Raw genomic sequence first — 20,425 nt, forward strand, 5'->3', positions numbered from 1 at the left:
AAAATGAGACCAAGGACAATGGACATGTGACAGACAGAAGCTTCGTTATATAAATCATCTATATACAAAGTATGAAGCATCAAGGTCTTCCACCTTCTAAAATATAAAGCTTTTGAGGGGTTAGCTAACACCACTGCCGCCACCGGATCACTATCCCTATGTCGAGCTTTCTGTGGTAGAAGTCGCAGGCTCGACAAAAACTGGAAGGTAACCTTTAGATACCCTTTTTTGGTACTCACATTTATACATTTTCTTTCATTCAAATAGTTTGAATTTTTATTCATTAACGTGTTTTTCTTGTTAAGACTAGTTCAAGTGTATTTATGGCTTTCGGGATAACAAACCCCTCTCCTAAATGTAATGTTTATTGAAAACAGAAATAAAATGTACGATGTTTCTCGATATATGCAACAAAACGACAGTCGTACGTGTGATAGATCAGGAAGCGTTAGCTTCTTGTTATTGCGTAAAGAAAAACAAGTATATTTGTACTTTAATGATAAATTATATCAAATAAAAATTATAAAAATTCCTAAACAAACAATTTAATGACTTAAATTTTCTAGTTACTCAAATGTGTTCGACTACCTCATAATTGCGTAGGAAAATGAATAAGATTCTAAAAGTTTACTTTGGAATGTTTTCTTTTTAAAGAAAGTTTTCCCCACAAATGTTATCTTCAAGTAGGAACGTTTCTGTAAAAGTGCGAAGAATCAATCTGGACTTCGTAACATGAGGGTGATGACACGCATTTAAGATCTACCTAGCTGTATTTAGCAAAACTTTTAGGAATTTTTGGTCCTCAATGCTCTTCAACTTCGTACTTTATTTGGCCTTTTTAACATTTTTCTTTATTCCAGCGTCACTGATGAGTCTTTTGTAGACGAAACGCGTGTCTGTTGTAAATATAAAATTTCAATTTTGGTATCTATGCTAGTACAGAAATGACCCTCACATCCGTCGAATATGTTCAACTCAATTCCTTCCTTTTCAACAACACAGAAAAAGAAACTCATCAACGATACCAGTCTTATAATTTTGAATGATATCGTCCGTTTGCTTATGTTTGATGTATAATGTGCACCTGCGTCCGTTCGAAATTAGAACGTTAAAGGAGCAACCCTTTTACCCCAAGGGAGAAGGGGGTTTGGGTTTTGTCTGTCCGAAAAAAAATCGCGCGAGTGCGAACATCTTTTATTTAGGTTTTTAAAAGATTTTTTTTTTCAACACTATAAATGGTATAGAAAATCTGCTTGATCAGAATTATATATAATATAATATTGCAATTCCCTAAATCAATTATCAATTGACTCGTGACAGGAGAGAGAATAAATGAGAGAAGAAAAAAAAAACATTGTCACCATTTTACATTGATACAGATGGTACATATTTGTTTACTTATTTTGGGTGTCGTTGAACACTCTTTTAAATATTTATAATACATTTAATATATGTGTTTTAAAGATATTACACCTTTTCTCGTCAGAAGGCGTCGCTGTATTGACAAGGGCGGTAACTTGGTTGTTAGAAACACAAACTTGTCTAAATTATTATCAATATTTATCAACATTTGAAGATGCGTAGGCAAATAATATCTTCAAAGGATATATCACTATAATCTTGTCGGTTAAAAGGTTATATTAACTTCCAAATAAACAGTTTAACAATTAAAATATGTAATTTAAAAGTCGGGAACCAATTTCATAAATTAGAATTGACTGTCTAACGGTTTGCAACATTGGTGCGATTGGAAATATGGAATAACTTCGAATATTTGGATTCTGTGTCATATTTGGGATATGGCTGATTTTCAATTTGTAGTTATAGTTTTACTTTTGTTTTCATTTGTTTCATCAGCAGGTAATGTATATTTTAAAATAATTATTCAATCAATTCGATATCCTGATAACAATATTTTTTTTTATTTATTTCTCACTTGTCTTCCTCTTTTGATATATCTTTAAAACCAATACTTTTTTTTATATATTCTGTACAAATCCTTGTTAAAAACTTTTAATTTTCTTGGGGGGTTTTCATTAAAAAAAATCAGAAATATGATATGCTTCTATGTTTTATAAAAATGAAAAAAATAAAATTATGAAAAATTAGTTCTGGAAATACATTTTTGGATCTCTTATTTGAATCAAATAGAATTAGCTGTCATATTTGTTTTACTTTCTTCTTTTTTTTAATTTGTAACGTATATGTTTTTTAATTAATAAGCATCAGAGGCAAATTATGCTTAACACAGGCAATTCCATTTTGTCACACGGATATATCTAATTATTTTCAGACTTCTTTTTCATTATACCAACATCTACGGTTTGAGTTTTCCTTAATAGTTTGGAAACGTGTATCTTTTATTAAAATAGATATTTCATGAATTATAGAACAAGAAATTTGATGCCAAAATATATTAATTCAATTTCAAAAAGTCTTAGAAAGATTGGATCCGCTTAAGCCCTTCGTACTTCTTTTTTCTATACTTTACAGTTCTAATGCTAAACAATGTAAATCTGAAAATCTCGATAACGTATTGCAGATATTCTCTTTTTTCTTTTTTAAGATAATCTAAGTAAATTTTGAATGATCTAAATATATAAATCAATATATTTCCTTAGTATGTATTTGTCATGTTTTATATGTATGGATTGCGTGCGTATGTGTCATGTTTTATAAGTATGTGTTGCGAGTGTATGTGTCATGTTTTATAAGTATGAGTTGTGTGTGTATGTGTCATGTTTTATGAGTATGTGTCATGTTTTATAAGTATGTGTTGCGTGTGAATGTGTCATGTTTTATAAGTATGAGTTGCGTGTGTATGTGTAATGTTTTATATGTATGTGTGTATGTGTCAAGTTTTATATGTATGTGTTGCGTGTGTATGTGTCATGTTTTATATGTATGTGTTGCGTTTGTATGTGTCATGTTTTATATATATGTGTTGCGTGTGTATGTGTCATGTTTTATATGTATGTGTTCGTGTGTTTATGTCAAAGTTTGAATGATTTTCAACTTTGATTTCAACATCAGTTGAATGAACTGATTCCTTTAAATACATGCAATATTGTAGTTATAGAAACAATTCCGGACCCATAAATTTGTATATTTCTTTCTACAGGTTGTCTCACTTGCTATGCCTGTTCTTTGAGTAACCAGGATGACAAAACATGCGTAGAGGATAAAAACATGTTGATAGACAGCAAATTACATATGAAAGGTTTTGTTAAAAATTGTTCTGAAAATGAAAGTTATTGCATGATAGAGAAAATTACAACTAAATGTAAGTATTTAAAATCTGTTTCTGGTCAATGCCATGGGAAAGTCGTTTTTATTTTACCTTGTCTGTCCGTCTATCCCTCATCAAATTTAAAACGCAAACACTTCAAAAGAATAGGAAGGAGACCAATGAAGTTGTTATGCACCATATGATTTTTTAATGAAATTTAGCCCATTAATTTTGGATTTTGGAGTATCAGCTTTTTGTGGTAAGATTTCAATGAAAACTGATTCGTGGGTATATCATTACACTCGGAGGCGGGATTAAGCTGACCACTACACGAACATGTGTAATAGTGTAGCGTAAATGGTATTCACACTCATGCAACTCCGAAAATGAACCAAAATAAAGAAATAATATAAAAGACAAAGGCCAAAGGCTCCTGACTTGGGACACGCGCATAAATGAATGTATTCTGAAAACACATATCGTTTGCTGAAGATTGGAATCAAACTTTTTTGTCAAAGACTCTCTACAAACCCCAGAGATACCAGGATTAAAATTGTGAACGTCAAACGCGCATTCCGTCTTCAAATAATTTATGAATGACGCTCGAGTAAACAAATTATATTAAGTACCGGTCTTTGTAAGAATCATGCAGGTTCCTGTTGATGGGCGATTCATGACCCCTCTTCAAATGTCTTTATATTTTGTTTATGATGAAGGTATGGTATGAAAATAAGTTTTCTGTATTAATTTTTTCTTTTCAACTTTGGTTGCCATGGAAACCATCCTTACAAAATTTTGCCTAAATACGTCCATAAGTAGCCTTTGAAAATTGAAATATAATGGATTTTAAAGAACCATAGAAATAAAGTTAATCAATACAAACAATATGTATATTTACAGTATTGACAAACACAACCCCAAACTATACAAAAACGTTAAAATTTTGAATTTACTAAATGGTTTGTTTCCATAGCAACCATTTAAAAATGTGTTAAAATTCGAAAATGAAAAATTTCAAAAACTTAAAAATTTTAAATCTGTTTATCTCCCAAGACCAACAATACCATGACATGTCATTGACAAATTTTGAAAGACCACATTCTATATATTCAGAAAATAAAAAGAAAGTCGTGTGTTTTTTTTTTCTTTAAAAAAATAATTTTAGTCAAAAATTGTCAATTTTCACCAAAATTCAGATTACCAAACAGATGAATACTGAAACATTTTGAACTTAAAAAGCTAAAACATTCCATTTATGCGTGCATTTCTGACACAAATTTGGTAATTATAAATGAGAAAATATGATTGATAGAGATATTTTTGTAGAGAAGGACATTTTTTCTTTCTGGGCATGGTGCCCCCCCCCCTTTTTTTCAAAATTCAAAAAATTATTAATAAATTTAAAAGATGGAATTCAATTGTGAACATTTTGAGCATTAAAACATGAAATTTCTTCAAAGGGTGAGGGAAATAATAGAACCCCCTACACCATTTTTATATATTAGATTTTTTTTTAGAAATGGGGAATGTGTCAAAGAGAGAACAACCCAAACAGAAATTTAAAATCTTTAGATTCTATTTCATGGTCTTTAAAATTGACTCTAAAGAACCTGAATCGATCACCTGTAATTTTTGGTTAAATCTTGCATCAATGATTATTTGTCCCTTCAATATATATCAATGAGTGGCTTAACAATTCCATTTAAATGTTCTTTGTATCTGTCGTTTTTTCTTCAAAAGCAAAAAATGAATTTTACCCCTTTGTTCCATTTTAGCCATAGTGGCTAAGTTTCTTGAAGTACAAGGAAATAAAAAACTAAATTTATACAAGATTATAACTCCCAAGTTGGGCTGAAATTGATTAAGCATATTCAATATCAAAAGAAGATTTTTTTTTAAAGGAAGCAAACTAGATGAACAAATTGTGAAAAATTTCTTTAAAGGGCTATAACTCCATACGGATTCAATTGACAATTCTGGTCATATAAACTTATTTGTAGATCCTACTTTGCTGAAAGTTGTGCTGTTTACAGTTTATCTTTGTCATTAATAATATTCAAGATAATAACCAAAACTGCAAAATTTCCGTACAATTAACAATTAAGTGGCAGCAACCCAACAATGGGTTGTTAGATTCATCTGAAAATTTGCTCTTAAAAGGCTTTAGTGTTTGAGATATGAGCTACACACTGCATTTTACCCCTATGTTCTTATTTTACCCATGGCGGCCATTTTTTTTTACAAAATAGAAAATAGGACACAAACTTAATTCTAGATATCCTAAGGATCATTCAGTTTATAAGTTTTACTGGAATTGGTTAAGTAGTTTCAGTGGAAATGTTTCAAATATTTAACACCGGACAGACGACAACGGAAGCAAAGTGATGGCAAAATTCACAGTTCCTTTGAAACGATGACCTAAAAAAACTACGTCCGTTCTATCAGAAATAAACTGAAAATAAAAAATAAAAAATTTGTACCATCGAGAGCGCTAACAAGGCAACTTTCCATAAATTTTAATATTTTTAAGGGTCATAACTCTTTTAAAAAAGTCAATTGTCCATGATTATAGAACTCATCCAAGATATTGTTGATATCAATCTAGTGTATAAGTTTTATTAAAAATCTGGCAAGAATTGTACCTGTGGGAGCGTTAAAGGGGCTATTTTCCATAAATTTATTATTTTCAAGGGTTATAAATGTTTTTATTAAAGTCGATTGACCACCAATATCTAACTTGTTCGAGATATTGCTTATAATAACCTGAAGTATTAGTTTCTTAAAAATCTGACATGATTTGTACATGTGCGAGCGCTGCAAGGACAGCCAGATGGACACAAGGACGGATGGCAATCAAAATTTTAAGCAGACCATGTTTAAACGAAAAAAATTAAGTTCTAATTTCGATTTTTATTAATTGAAAATTTTTTGGTCGCATATTGGTATCACGTTGGCGTCGTCGTCGTCCGAAGACATTTGGTTTTCGCACTCTAACTTTAGTAAAAATAAATTGAAATCTATGAAATTTAAACACATGGTTTATGACCATAAAAGAAAGGTTGACATTGATTCTTGGTGTTTTGGTCCCAACAGTTTAGGAATTAGGGGCAAAAAAGGGCCCAAATAAGCATTTTTCTTGGTTTTCGCACAATAACTTTAGTATAAGTAAAAAGAAATATATAAAATTTTAACATAAGGTCTCCATGACCACAACAGGAAGGTTGGGATTGATTTGGGGAGTTTTAGTCCCAACAGTTTAGGAATTAGAGGCCAAAAACAGGTCCCAAATAAGCATTTTTCTTGGTTTTTGCAAAATAACTTAAGCATAAGTTATTAGAAATCTATGAAACTTTAACACAAGGTTTATAACCACAAAAGAAAGGTTTGGATTGATTTTGGGAGTTTTGGTCCCAACGAATTAGGGGCCAAAAGGGTCCAAAATTAAACTTTGTTTGATTTCATCAAAAAATTAATTATTTGGGTTCTTTGATATGCCAAATCTAACCGTGTATTCAGATTCTTAATTTTTGGTCCTGTTTTCAAATTGGTCTATATTAAGATGAAAAGGGTCCAAAATTAAACTTAGCTTGATTTTAACAAAAAAAGAATTCTTGGGGTTCTTTGATATGCTGAATCTAAACGTGGTCATAGATTTTTGATTATGGGCCCAGTTTTCAAGTTGGTCCAAATCGGGGTCCAAAATTATTATGTTAAGTATTGTGCAATACCTCTGCGGTCGTATAAAGCTGCGCCCTGCGGAGCATCTGGTTTATTTATAAAAATACTATTTTTGATATAACAAAAATAAAAAAATAAAATATTTTTTTTGTCTTAAATCAGTGGTTTTGATAAGATAATAACACTCTGTAAAGATTAGACAAATGGGACAGTTTTAATCTTGGTACAGTGTTTCCAATTTCATTATCTATGGAAAATACATTGCCTTGCATCGTTTCTTTTGTGGACTAGTATACTATTGCACAGAGTCAGATTATGTACACATAATGGCTGTTACTATTTACCTCCCATGTAAATCGACATGTATCGAAACCTTTATGCAAACACTTATTTGTCACTATGTCGATTTAACTGTGCTAAAATTGAAATTGAAGAAGAACTACATAACCTTTCTTTTTATTCTAATATATAATAATCTAACTTATCTAAAAGATTTGAAATAAATGCGGAATGTGTCCATTGGACACAGATGATGCTCCCGCTTCCATATCATAAAAGTCATAAACGGACATGACTGAAGACACTTACCAATTGTGTACTAACTTTTATGGTGATAAGAATTGTGTAAAAGTTTCGTAACATTTGGTTGAGGCAAACTAAAGAAAGAAATACAAAACAAAAAATTCAGCAACTTTTTCCCTCTATAAAGAGGCATTGCATAGAACAGTGAAAGTTACACCACAAAAATTCAAAGTTGATCTGCATTTGGTGGTTTTAAGCATTGTGTATAATTTTAATAACATCTGGTAAAGACAAACTAAAGTTAGAGAACAGAAACGGAAATTCAGCAATATTTCTATTTGTAAAGGGGCATAACTCTTGGACGGTTTAAGTGACACCACCAAACTAAGTCTTGTTTTATGGTAATAAGCAATGTGATTAGGTTTCATAACATTTGGTTGAGGCAAACTAAAGATAGAGAACAGAAACCAACGTTGGGACATACTGACGGACGGACAAGGGTTAACCTTAATGCCCCCTCCGCCACTGCGGGGGCATAAAAATATGTAAATATAACAATTGATTAAATTAGGCAAAATTCAAGAATGGCCATTGCACATGGTTGTCATAAAGGTTTGAGAATCAAAACAGTATACAATAGTTCGGACCAGCAAATTTTCCTCAGGGCCACAAGGATAATATTTTTGAGAACCATAAAAAAACGCGATTATTCTGGGTATACAAATAATAATTCAGTTAGGTTTTAAAAAAAATAATAGACAAGCTGTCCTTTTCCACCATATACAATAGAAACATTGACAAATTCTTGCACAATTAATGTAGATCGTTGGTATATATTTCCTCAGATAGAACATGTAGAATTTGTATGCCCCAACTGTAGCAAAGGGGGCATTAAGTTGTACCCTTGTCTGTAAGTACGTCCGTTCCAGAGTTATACCCTTATACAAATGGAAAAAAAATGCTGACTTTTTTGTTTCCGTTCTCTAACTTAAGTTTGCCACAACCAAATGTTTTGAAACTTATACACAATGCTTATTTCCATAAAATTCAGAACAGTTAGAATGTTATTGGTGTAACAGGTACTGTCAATAAGTTATGCCCCTTTAAAAATGGAAAAAAATGCTGAATTTTCCGTTTCCGTTCTCTTTTTTTCGTCTGTCTGACATAGTTCATCTTACCCTGACCTCATTTTCTTAGAACATTGATAATGTTAAGTTAATATGATACTTGTATTAAAATCTTTACATAACACTTACAGAGTTTCAAAAGTAATTCAATTATAAATAAAACCAACCAGACATTTCAGGGTGAGTCTTCTTGTTTAGCAGATCTTAGTCTAGGGTTAAAGTTTTTAAAGCATCAATCTGTTTCAAAAACCAACAATGAGTTGCATTAAATTGTTATTGTAACTTCTTTATAGCCATTTTGAAAGAGAAAGTATCCTGAGCTATTTTTTTTTAAATGTTCATTAAGATTTGTTTTACAGATAATCATGTTATGCTCATTGTTGAAGGATATACGGTGATCTGTGGTTGTTTATTTCTATGTCTTTGCTCTCTCTGGTTGAGAGTTAATTGTCTCATTGACAATTACAACACATCCTCTTATCTTTATACATAGACTTACTAGTAATTAAGTTTTGGATTCAACTTTATTCTTTTTCACTGACAGCATCAGTCTTAGACACGACAACGGGTTATGCGTATTACCATTTTTTTTTTAAACTTCTGAGAAATCTTACATATAAGATTGAAGGGAGGGGGTACATATGCTGCCCTCAACTTTAGAAGTTGTGTTATGCTTAAATTCTTAAAATACTTAGTTCACAAGTAAACACAATGAGATACCACATTTCTTTCAACAAATTTTATAATTTTGAAAAAAAAAAAAAAAAAATCGAAAAAAAAGGGGGGTGCACCATACCCAGAGTGATGATTTTTCATTTTGTACAAGTATATCTTCATTTATCATATATTCTCCTTTAAAATTAACAAATGTGTGTCAGAATTGCACATATAAATGGAATGTTTTAGCTTTTTAAGTTCAAAATTTTTGATTATTCATCTGATTGTTAATCTGAATTTTGGTGAAAATTGACAATTTTTGACTACATTTTTTTTTTTAAAGAAAAAAAAACACACGACTTTCTTTTTATTTTCTGAATATATAGAATGTGGTCTTTCAAAATTTGTCAATGACATGTCATGGTATTGTTGGTCTTGGGAGATAAACAGATTTAAAATTTTAAAGTTTTTGAAATTTTTCATTTTCGAATTTTAACACATTTTTAAATGGTTGCTATGGAAACAAACTATTTAGTAAATTCACAATTTTAACGTTTTTATATAGTTTGGGGTTTTGTTTGTCAATACTGTAAACATACATATCCTTTGTATTGATTAACTTTATTTCTATGGGACTTTAAATTCCCTTATTTTATATTTTCAAAAAGGGTCTTTTTTCACATATTCAGGCAAAATGTTGATTTGATGGTTACCATGGCAACGGGCATAATACAGGGAAAATAAAGACAGAATTTTGACCATCTACCAAAGTTCTTATAATATAGGGCAAAAAAAATTACTTCTGTGACATGCCATGAATCACCTTCTGCATGATTTTTACAAAGACCGGTACTTAAACAGTACAAAGTTGGAGAGCATTCAGCGCCTGTTACGGTTCACATAAAATCCACCTTTTTGCAAACGTCTTCGTTACTTATAACTTAATAGTTATATATACCAAAGAGTTAATTATGGAGTTTTAATATAAACTTTTAAAACAATTTAAAAAGTGTGGGTATACTGTTAAACCTCTGTCTGTCCATCCGTCAGTCCGTCCGTCCAATGAATATTTTCGTCGGATCTTTCTCAGGAACTACAATACAAGGATTTCAGATTCATCACTCAAAAACTTCTTGTTTACCGGACACTTTTATCATTTTTCATAGGATAGGCAAGTTGAAAGTTTTCGTCACATTGTCCAGGAACTACAGTACAATGATTTCTGAAATTTGGTTTCAGGGTTTATAAATCAGTTATACCGTGTGATGCCTTTTATGATTCATTACTTAAAAACTTCCTGTTTACCGTATACTTTTAGGGGGTGGGGTATCATAAGTGAACAGTAGCTCACAGATTCACAGAAATGTTTCTCGTTTCTCGTTTTTTATATAAATTAGCATTGGTTTTCCCGTTTGAATGGTTTAACACTAGTAATTTTTGGGGTCCTTTATATCTTGCTGTTCAGTGTTAGCCTAGGCTTCGTGTTGAAGACCATCCCTTGACCTAAAATGGTTTACTTATATATATACTGTTACTTGGATGGAGAGTTGTCTCAATGGCACTCATACCACATCTTCCTACATCTTACACACCTCATGCAAGAACCTACATACACAGTGAGCAAGAGGTCATTCAATGTAACATTTAAGGAATGACTGTAATATTTTTTCTGTCTATGAAGAAATAACATAAAAAATGTGGTGCACACTGAATAACGCGCGTAGTGGGTTATTTAACAGTGTGCACCAAATTTTTATATTATTTTGAATAGACAGAAAAAATATTACAGTCATTTCTTATAATTTATAATTCTAAATTCCATTTTAAACCGTAGAAAACCATGAAAAAACGTTGAGGACGTCATGGTCACATGACTAAATTATGTTTATGGGCTCATAACAAAATAACGTCAGCCAATCAGAAGACGCGTTACATCCAAAATTAAATTATTCAGAAATGAAGTTGAGTATGCATGATGACTGTTTTGTTTGTTTTGCCATCTTTAGAAACTTAAGGCCACTTTTTTCATTGTGCTTTTATGTATTTATTGTGCAGCGAATACAACATTTTTAATAATTGTCTTTATTGTGCATCAAATACAAAATTTTAAAAAGTTCTCAAAAGCTCATTTTTACCAGTATATATAACTATTTTATGTTTTGCTAATATACACTGAACTAATTCATCTGTCATCTTGGGCAAATATTTCAGTAGATCCTGTATTTTTTGGTATATCACAGTGCTTAGGTATGGTGGCTTAAGTAGGGTACACACTAAAGAGCAATCTAATCCACCTTTTCAGAATTTAAAGGACTATGGGTAGTATCATTGTTCGTACATTAAAACGAAAATAACGTTACGCCATTAGTCGAATTTCCATTGTTTATAACTTTTTTGACTCGCCTTTATCTTAGGACTGAGGTCGAGGTTTCTATCTCTAAATAGGTCAATCCAAACACTTTTTAATTCGTATCTGTTTGTAATATTTGCCGCTAGAAGTAAACAATAACTTTTCAATCAATCATTTTTTCAATTGACAAATTCTATTTTCATTTTCAGATTCGTTTGCGAGTTACATTCGAGATTGCAGTAATGGACATTCTTTCTCCTATTCTCAAATAGATAGACTTCAAGGGATTGCACCAAACAATTCCTCTCGGTGTGCATACTATAACGAACATCTCGTCTGTGTAACATTGTGTCTGGGTAATTTTTGTAACGGTCCACAGGAAGTGTCGAGTGCACCTTTAAATTTTGTAGGCAAGCCGTTATTATCTTTAACATTAGTATTTCTATATTCCGTGCATTAACTTCTACAAAAAAAACATGTACGACAAAGAAAAATGATGGTCAGCATCAATTTATACAATGTTTCTTCGCCATACGAATTTGAAAAGAGTAGTTAGAACAATGTTTTTTTTCGGATGGAAAACCAATTTTGTCCATACAACGGAACTAGAAACAACGTGGGAGGCTTAGTTAGCGTTTAAACCTGGTTAAAAGTATGATTTTCCTAAAATGTCTGTGCAATTCCTAAAAAATACAGTTGTTTTTAATCATTCATTTGGTTTAAGTCTAACGTTTGATTTCGTCTGGTTTAAGGACTTCAATCTTCATAAATTAAACTGCCTTCTTCGCTGGATTAAATACGAGAATGTAACTCTTTATCATCGGCTTTTTTTCTACAGATGCATATTTTTCCTTTTTACAGAGGTTCCCCTAGAATCTTTACAATCCTTGCTCATTTAAAAAAAATCCTTTAACCTATATTTTGTTTAGAATCACTGATACCGTTATATATGTCTACGTTGAAATTATATCCTCGAATATTCATTTCAATAGGATCAAGAACTATCAAGGAACTTCTCTTTCATAACAATTTCTTCCCTGGCTTTACGAGATAAAAAGAAACACCCGCTAGGCTCCCCTATGCAGTCAGGATTCTACTTCGTCAAAATTATCTCCCCATTACGCCAGTTCATTTTCACAATCGTAGAAATGGAAGCCATTGTATGGATGACGCGCGGCCAATTTTGCTCTTGGAAACCGATTAATTTATCCACATTGCACTATTACGATCCTTATCTGTCAGTTGTATTTTAAAAGACAAATGTATCAACTAGCTAATGAGCTTCAGTTAATGATCTTGTCTGCATTGATTCAACTTAAAAATATTGTCTGATCGGTTGTCAGGTGGAATTTTCGAAAATTCATAAACTTTTTAATAAATTCTAATTAAATATTTCGTGGAGGGGCAGACTAGATTTTTTTAGTGGTTGAAGACAATAAACCCTAGTTATCACACACAAAAAATCATAATTTTTCAAAGATATGCATTTTCATCATCCAACTTGAAAGACTGTCGTCAAGTACTTTCAGTAAACAAATAGCTCTTCGAACACACCTACTCTGTTTTTTGTGATTCATTAGATAGGTATTTCACTTGACCCATATATTTCATCTTTACGTACTGTGATTTTTTATTGTAATAAAGTCAACCTGTAGCTTTGATATATAAAAATGATAGAATCTGAAGCGAGACGATGTATGAGATAGTCTTGCTTTGTACGATATCAAGACAAAATATTCAACTCAAACACGCCCTTACATAAAAAGGTGCACTCGATTTTCTCTTATCGTTACAATTGTTACCCTTTTTTTGGAATTTTTTCTTGAGTCACATAATGGAAGGGCAGACACGAAAATTGCTGAACTAATAGATTGATATGTTTTCCGCCCGTGGTAATTTTTTTTTTTAAATCGGAGGTTATGCATTTTCTACATTTAACTTGAAAGATACCCATGTCGTCGACTTGATATCTAATTGTTCTACTTAACTATGTACTAGATAAATTGAAAACTTATGCAAATGGTATTTTTAAAATAAAACACTTCGTAATTGAGAAGAAAATTGTAATTTTGTTTGTTTCTATTAACTTTTAAATTCTTTGTCACTATAGTAAACTTTACAGTAAGCATTTATCGCCTTCTCTAACAAAGAGCTTCGATTCTTTTGTTCTATTTCAACCTGGTTTCCGACTGTATGGGTCGCACTACAACACATGTAACAGTGTGTAATATTTTTTTATGTTTAATTATGTTCTTCGTATTTTTCTATGTGATACATATATTCATATCATATTTCATATGTCATATTCATTATCATATCACATTGATACTTGAAGAATGACAAATCCAAAATAGTCCGGTTCGAAAATTGGCTACAACTCACATGCACCCACTTAAGCTTTTTGTCACATCGGTAATATAGGGTTATTGCATGAATATTGGGGAATATTGTCCCGAGTAGAACTTTATATTGCAAGAGACTGTGAGTGCATTATATGTTCTACGAGGGACAATATTCCCCAAGATTCATGCAATAACCCTTTTATTGTATGGCAATATAATATTTGAAAGTCTGGTTTAAACTAAGATTTTGTCGTTGATGACGTCATCAATTTTAAAGATTTATTGCACTACGCTAACTTTTGGTTACTTTCTGTGGGAAATATTTTATTGCTATGCAATACTATATATATTGTATGCTTTGTATTATATTTTTTATATATGGCATACACCCGATATATCTTTCTTGTGATTAAATATTTGCCCCTGGTAGATTTTGATTGGAATAAATCTATTTTCTATTAATGTTTTGTGTTATATGTGTTATTCTATGTTGTAGGTATATATATACTAGGAAACAAAAGAAACGATATACAAGTTTGAACTCAAATGTATCATAAAATATAATAAAAAGGAAAAAAAATTAAATGAAAAACATTAATTTGCAAAGCAACTGCATATGATGAAAAGAGTCTGACCAATTTGGAAAGTTTTAAAAATAATATCGTGTTACTGAACACATGGGTTATTTTATTTTGCGGCAAATGATGACAAAAGTCCGCACTGATTTTTTAAGATGAGAGTTTTAAACGTATTTTAATTTCTGCGAAGGCATTCAATCTTTTAAGCAGACCATGTTTCACAGGTAGTAACCTCTTCATATCGAGAAGCGTTAAGCACTGTGATTTTGTCATATTTTGGTTAAAATGAACACGAGCGCCCATTTATTCCCAATTATTTTATAAGACAATCATAGTAGTATGATTTGCATACAAAGACAAATCAGTTAACAGTTAAATTGTTTAATGTAAGCTTTCCCAATTACAGCATCTAATTTTGATTTAAAAAGCTTGTTTACTTCTTAGTCAGTTGGTAAATTGTGTAACATCATTTAAATACAACCGTTTTTCAACAAACTATCAAACTGAAACAGATATATATCAGTTAGGATCTAAACCATGACAAACTTGATTAAAACCATGTCCAACTTCTAGACACTTAACCGAATCATGTCATAACTTAACCAAACCATAGCAATTTCGATAGTTTCTTATTCTGCGTTATTTTCTTGAAAACAACAATTCCAATGTAGATCCTTTTGTCTAACGATGCAGATTCAAACATCTTATTTGCCCGTTTAAATAGAACTGAGACAATCGTTCGGGAAAGTATCTAATTTCACAAATGATATCGGATATGTTCCTTACGTCGTAACTACAATCCCCTTCCCTTTCATAAATGTGACCTACTCAATTAGACTATTACCGGATTTGTTATCTCATAAGCAACATGACGGGTGCCACATGTGGAGCAGGATCTGCTTACCCTTCCGGAGCACCTTAGATCACCTCTAGATTTTGGTGGGGTTCGTGTTGTTTATTTTTTAGTTTTCTATGTTGTGTAATGTGTACTATTGTTTGTCTGTTTGTCCTTTTCAATTTTAGCCATGGCGTTGTCAGTTTATTTTCGATTTATGAGTTTGACTGTCCCTCTGGTATCTTCCGTCCCTCTTTTTTTTTAACACAACCATGTTCATCTTAACCAAACTATGACAAAATCACTGTACTGAACGCTTCTCGATATGATGTTTTAAATAGGTTTATAGTTAAGTTCTAATATCGATTTTAGAATTTTTGGATGACAATTCGATTTTTGAAATAACAAAAATTCACCCAAAGTTTTCGCGTAATTGAATTGCCTTAAATCAAAGGTTCTGATAAGAAGAAAAAAACACCCTGTCAACATTAGACCGCTTGGGCATTTATTTACCTTGGACAGTGTATCAAATTTCACTATATATGGAAAATACATTGCCTTAATTGTATCGTTTCTTTTGTTGACTAGTCAATAAAATAATATTGAGTATAAATGCCAATGAGACAACTCTCCACCATAGACCAATTGACATAGAAGTTTTCAGTTTTGGGTCACCGTACGGCCTTCGATAATGAGCAAAAACCATAGCGCATGGTCAGCTGAATATAAAAGGACCCAAAATGACAACTGTAAAACTGATCTATATAAAATAATCATTGATGAACGAAAAACAATTATGACACACAGCAACAAACGACACCTACTTAATTACAGGCTCCTAATTTTAAACAGGTAAATACATTATGTCGCGGGGTTAAGGATGTACTTAGGTGAGGTTAGGTGAAAATTAATAAATTAAGAATTTAAAATAGATAGTTTAAGCCGTTAGAGCATTCATTAAGGATAAAAATAAGCTAAACATATTGACTTATCGAGATATTTGAAATTTTAAAAATGGCGGGAAAAGGCTGACTCGGACTTTTACCTTATATTTGCATTGGTATTATTTGGGTCTCAAAACAACAGAAAAAAAATCAAGAATCTTCTTAAATTTTGATAAATGACCTTTTATGACCTATTAAATCTTATATGAAAAAATAAACGGGTGTTATGGGGCAAAATATTTTACATTGTACTGTATGGAAAAACACAAAAGAGTCCGAACATTTGGCACAAATTCCAAAACCTCACCTAAGTACATCCTTAAATAGGTTTAAAATGCAACCTCTAACTTTGGACAGTCTTGTCACAGTACAACACAAGAACACACTATAAACGATATAGTATAATATATAGTCTATATTTGTTTTGCCTTTGTAATATATGATATTTTGTGCATGCATACAATTATTAGTTAGCATGATCTAGTATGATCTGTTGAAAACATAAATGAAGAGGATACAATTCAATATGATGAATGTCCTTTTCTTGCTCACAATGGACATACATTAATTTCAAATCTGCAAGTGTTTTTCCTACCCAAGTACACTTCTACTTGATACTTTAATCAAATCGGTTATCAGTAAGATATCTAGTGATATTTCCAGCGGTTTTTATTTCTCTTGCTAGTAATCAAATAATGACTACTGAACATCGGAATACTACAACTTTTTGCAGATATTAAAACAAATTGGGAATGGAAATGGGGTATGTGTCAAATAGACAACTACCCGACCATAGAGCAGAACACAGCCGAAGTCCACCAATGAGTCTTCAACACAACGAGAAAATCCCGCATTCGGAGGCGGGCTTCAGTTGGTTCCTAAAACGTGTGTAGTAGTTCAGTGAAAATGGACGGCATACTAAACTCCAAAAATATAATTTAACTAAAATTCAAAATCATAAAAAAAAGATATAATCATGGGTCTTCACAAGCACATGAAATTTAACACTACGCATATTTTAAAATCTGTTGCTGTGTTATACAAATATCTTGGGGTGCTCCAGAAAGTGATGGACTTTACTGCAATGAATGAAAAGTAGGAGAAATCGGTATCGGTATCAGATCCGACCCTGAACTTGTTAATTATAATTGGTAATATTAATTATGTGAAAAACAGGAGGATGAAAAATATTGTAGTTTTTAAAATAATGCCCTTCTTATCTTCTCTAGTATTCTAAACATTTATCACGTATACCGCTGGAAAAACATCAACTATACTAGGAAAACAACGTAACAACAGAATCAGTAAATCGCAACAAAAAACAATGCAGACACACAAAGATAGTCTATATGATAACAACTGCCATATTTCTGAATTTGTACAGGACATTTAAAATATAAAATTAGTCGGTTAAATCTGATTTTTATGGCTAGCCAAACCTCCTGCTTAAATGGCAATATTAAAAATACCGCCAAAATGAAGAAAAAAAAATATGTGACAGGAATACAGTAAAAACAAATGCTAGAAACACTCTGCACATAGAAAAACATAAACAAGTAATATGATAGTACATTACAACATGTAAACCGTATAATAACAACGGACTCCTCTCATAGATTTACGACATCGAACCATGTATTTGTATGACGTTTGAAGTACTTTATCATAGGTGCTATTCTAAAAATAAAATAAATTTACATATATAGCCAAGGCTCCGTGTTGAAGACCGTACCTTGGTCTATAATAGTTTACTTTTATAAATTGTGACTTGGAAGGAGAGTTGTCTCATTGACACCATACCACATCTTCCTATATCTACATACAAGAATACTAAATTGCAATAGTCTCCTATCAAAAACACAACCACATCAATCGCATATATAATTCAATTATATTAACAACATCGAACTTTCATCGTTAAAATACTTAACCCATCCAAAGATAGCAAACCCTAGTCGATGTATGGTTTGTTTATAAATTAATATTCTCTGATTATTGTAATTTTAAAAACTTAAGTTAAAATGCAAATGGAACACGTTTGACAAAAGTGTTAGGAATTTTAGGTGATAAAATGCTCTCTAACTCTGTACTTTGCTTGGCCTTTTAAAGTTTTGTTTCACGAGTGATTGGTGAGTCTTTTGTAGACAGATCGTGCATCTGGCGTACACACTATTAATTTGTGTATCTATGACCAGTTTATGGTTTATATCACATAGTTGTTCAGATATAAGCTCCATTTCCCTAGATGATCAGTTCTTGGAACTTCTAGTGTTTCGTTTTCTTTCATGTTCAACATTTGGATGAAATTAGGTAGTTTACAGGATTGATTGAATGGTAGGCCATCAGCATATGTCATACCCTCACTATGTCAAAACAATAAAGTAGAAATTATTCTGAAATCGTAAAAACACATAACGTTACCTGCATTTCATATTAAATACAGTTGCAAAATTAAAAAGTATTACACGAAATCGAAATTAAGGTTCATGTGGACTCTTTGGCTAAATGGCTGCATTCTCACCTCAAATTTTACTCTGAGTACAGACAAACCTGTGAAACACATTTGAAATTTATCTATCTAGGGCATGCTATGCCTTAATAAAATTACAGATGCAAAGGTTAATCTGCACTCAGAGTAAATTTTGAGGTGATAATACGCCCATTTAGCCAAAAGGTCCACGGAACCTTGTTGACCGCTAAAGAGATTCAAAGGTCGAAGTTGAAACAGTTAATGCAACAACAGTGACAAATTTGACCTGATTATGATGGTAGATATTGACATGTTATATATTTAGACTGTCCATCAAAATGAACTTAAGTAATCTTCGGCAAACCTGTTTATAAAATTGATCATTTACTCTGATTTGAGTTATCATTGATATGTTCAAATTTACAAATCAACTGTTGGAATACAAAGGCTTTTCAACATTAGGAATAGATTACTTTAGCTGTATTTGGCAAAACTTTTTGGAATTTTTGGTCTTCAACGCTCTTCACCTTCGTACTTTAATTGGCATTTTTAATATTTTTTATTCGAGCGTCACTGATGAGTCTTTTGTGGAAGAAACACGCGTCTGGCCTAAATATTAAATTTGAATCCTAATATCTATGATGAGTTTATTTACAACCACTGGGTCGATACCACTGCTGGTGGAGATTTATTTCCCCGAGGGTATCACCAGCCCAGTAGTCAGCACTTCTGTGTTGATTTGAGTTATCACTGATATGTTCATGCATAATTATATATAAACTGTTAACAAAACTTTGAATTTTTGAAATACTAAGGCTTTTCTAGTTCCGGAATAGATTACCTTAGCTGTATTTGGCAAAACTTTTTGGGATGTTTGGTCTTCAAATGGTCTTCAACTTCGTACTTTATTTGGCATTTTTAACATTGTTTGATTCGAGAGTCACTGATGAGTCTTTTGTAGACGAAACGCGCGTCTGGCTTTTATTTTAAATTTGAATCCTGGTATCTATGATGAGTTTATTTGAAGGGACCTTTGCAACAGCTACATCAATGAAGGCTAAACTTGGTTTGTAATTTCTTGTTAGTTTATGAGGTCATGGACATTGGATATAAAGCAGATGGAAACTTCGTACCATAAGGTAACTATAATATACAAAATATGAATTATCCAGCTCTTCTAACTGCTACTGATTCATTAGCATCACTGTGCGAGACAAAAAACTGAAAGCATCAAGTTAAATTGATATTCTGGTTCTGCATGACGCTTAAAAAGCATTTAATTTTTGGTTTTGGACTAAATTATTAATAGTATTAATAATGCAAACTAAATAACTTCATGTGTTTATAGTACAATCGACCATATAACGCACAAACGTATATTTATTGGATTAAGGTTAGTCGGGTGTCTTCTTCAATCTTTGATTTTGAAATACCAGATAACAATCGGTAAAGATCTTTAATAAAATCAATATTCAAGACTTTTTATGTTAATACAGAAAATGACATGTTTTATCATATTTACGGGTGTATTTTACACCCCAAAAAAAACCAGTAAAAACTTTGTTCGATTTAATTTTTTTCAAAATTTCCCTCATCAGGGAATAAACTTATCAAAGACCCCAGGATTAAATTTTGTATTTACGTCAGACGCGCGTTTCGCCTACAAAAGACTCATCAGTGACGCTCGAATCAA

At 31.7% G+C, this 20,425-nt stretch overlaps 1 long non-coding RNA gene across 1 annotated transcript; it reads left to right on the plus strand.

Annotated features, from left to right (window-relative positions):
• Positions 1-1,581: 1,581 nt before the first annotated feature.
• On the plus strand, positions 1,582-13,630 carry LOC143056049 (uncharacterized). Its single transcript, XR_012972229.1, has 3 exons — positions 1,582-1,860; positions 3,122-3,283; positions 11,773-13,630. It is a non-coding gene; the product is annotated as an uncharacterized LOC143056049 (long non-coding RNA).
• Positions 13,631-20,425: the final 6,795 nt, after the last annotated feature.

The sequence above is a fragment of the Mytilus galloprovincialis genome, chromosome 13, assembly GCF_965363235.1.
Source record: "Mytilus galloprovincialis chromosome 13, xbMytGall1.hap1.1, whole genome shotgun sequence".
NCBI classification, from domain to species: domain Eukaryota; kingdom Metazoa; phylum Mollusca; class Bivalvia; order Mytilida; family Mytilidae; genus Mytilus; species Mytilus galloprovincialis.